At 47.6% G+C, this 1,701-nt stretch overlaps 1 protein-coding gene and 1 pseudogene across 1 annotated transcript in view; one reads left to right on the forward strand and one right to left on the reverse strand.

Annotated features, from left to right (window-relative positions):
• RBM33 (RNA binding motif protein 33) overlaps window positions 1-1,701 on the reverse strand; it is a 136,698-nt gene that overhangs the window by 109,861 nt on the left and 25,136 nt on the right. The window lies entirely within an intron of this gene.
• LOC100966049 lies at window positions 85-1,531 on the forward strand (annotated as a pseudogene).

The following is a 1,701-nucleotide window of genomic DNA, read 5'->3' on the forward strand; positions in this document are numbered from 1 at the left end:
GAGCCGACAAATAATTTCTTTAAGAGATGAAGTCCCAGCCATTCTCAGTGCAGTGGAGCAAACCTTGTTCCTCTCCGGCTCCATCGTACAGGTTGAATTGACCAAAGGAATGGTGATGGAGAAGCCTAGTCCCCGGTTGGTCGGGCAGGAGTTTGTGAGACAGTATTATACACTGCTGAACCAGGCTCCAGACGTGCTACATAGATTTTATGGAAAGAACTCTTCCTATGTCCATGGGGGATTGGATTCAAATGGAAAGCCAGCAGATACAGTCTACAGGCAGAAAGAAATCCATAGAAAAGTGATGTCACAAACTTTACCAATGCCACACCAAGATTCGACATGTTGACGCTCATGCCACCTTGAATGATGGTGTGGTGGTCCAAGTGATGGGGCTTCTCTCTAATAACAACCAGGCTTTGAGGAGATTCATCCAGACATTTGTCCTTGCTCCTGAGGGCTCTGTTACAAGTAAGTTCTGTGTTCACAATGGTATCTTCAGATACCACGATGAGGTCTTTGGTGGCTTTGTCACGGAGCCTCAGGAGGAATCTGAAGAAGAAGTAGAGGAACCTGAAGAAAGACAGCAGACGCCTGAGGTGGTTCCTGATGATTCCAGAACTTTCTATGATCAGACTGTTGTCAGTAATGACATGGAAGAACATTTAAAGGAGCCAGTTGTTGAATCAGAACCTGACCCTGAACCAGAACCAGAGCAAGAATCTGTATCTGAAATCCAAGAAGAAAAGTCTGAGCCAGTGTTAGAAGAAACTGCTCCTGAGGATACGCAGAAGAGTTCTTCTCCAGCACCTGCAGACACAGCTCAGACAGTCCAGGAAGACTTGAGGACCTTTTCTTGGGCATCTGTGACCAGTAAGAACCTTCCACCTAGTGGAGCTGTTCTGGTTACTGGAATACCACCTTATGTTGTTGAAGTACCAGCTTCATAGCCTCATCCAGAGTCTAAGCCTGAAACTCAGATTCCACCAGAGACCTCAAAGGGATCAAAGAGCGTGAGAACAAGGGATAAATATTCCTCCCCAGAGAGGCCCCAGAGCAATTAGTTAGGCTGGTGAGCAAGGTGATTTTGAACCCTGAAGAACTGTGAGACACCCTGACAGTCAGCAACTCTTCATTGGCAATCTGCCTCATGAGGTGAACAAATCAGAGCTTAAAGATTTCTTTCAAAATTATGGGAATGTAGTGGAGCTGCTCATCAACCGTGGTGGGAAATTACCCAATTTTGGTTTTGTTGTGTTTGATGATTCTGAGCCTGTTCAGAAGGTCCTTAGCAACAGGCCCATCATGTTCAGAGGTGAGTTCCACTTGAATGTGGAAGAGAAGAAGACTCGAGCTGCCAGGGAAGGGGACCATCGAGATAACCGCCTTCGGGGACCTGGAGGCCCTCGAGGTGGGCTGGGTGGTGGAATGAGAGGCCCTCCCCGTGGAGGCATGGTGCAGAAACCAGGATTTGGAATGGGAAGGGGGCTGCTCCAAGGCAGTGAATTGTTCCTCACTGATCTTCACACAGCAGTTCACACCCTAACTCCTGCAGAATGGGGAATTTCTTCAATCAGCCTTTGCTATCTTGGGAGTATGGTCCTAGTCGTTAGAAACTGCTTACTTTGTACCATTTTACTTCTTGTGTTAACGGTGTGTGCTCCTTCCCCATCCCTTCCCTCTCCTGACCCTGAGTCCTTC

Source organism: Otolemur garnettii, unplaced genomic scaffold (genome assembly GCF_000181295.1).
Source record: "Otolemur garnettii isolate 467f Iridium unplaced genomic scaffold, OtoGar3 scaffold00053, whole genome shotgun sequence".
In the NCBI taxonomy this organism is placed as follows: Eukaryota; Metazoa; Chordata; class Mammalia; order Primates; family Galagidae; genus Otolemur; species Otolemur garnettii.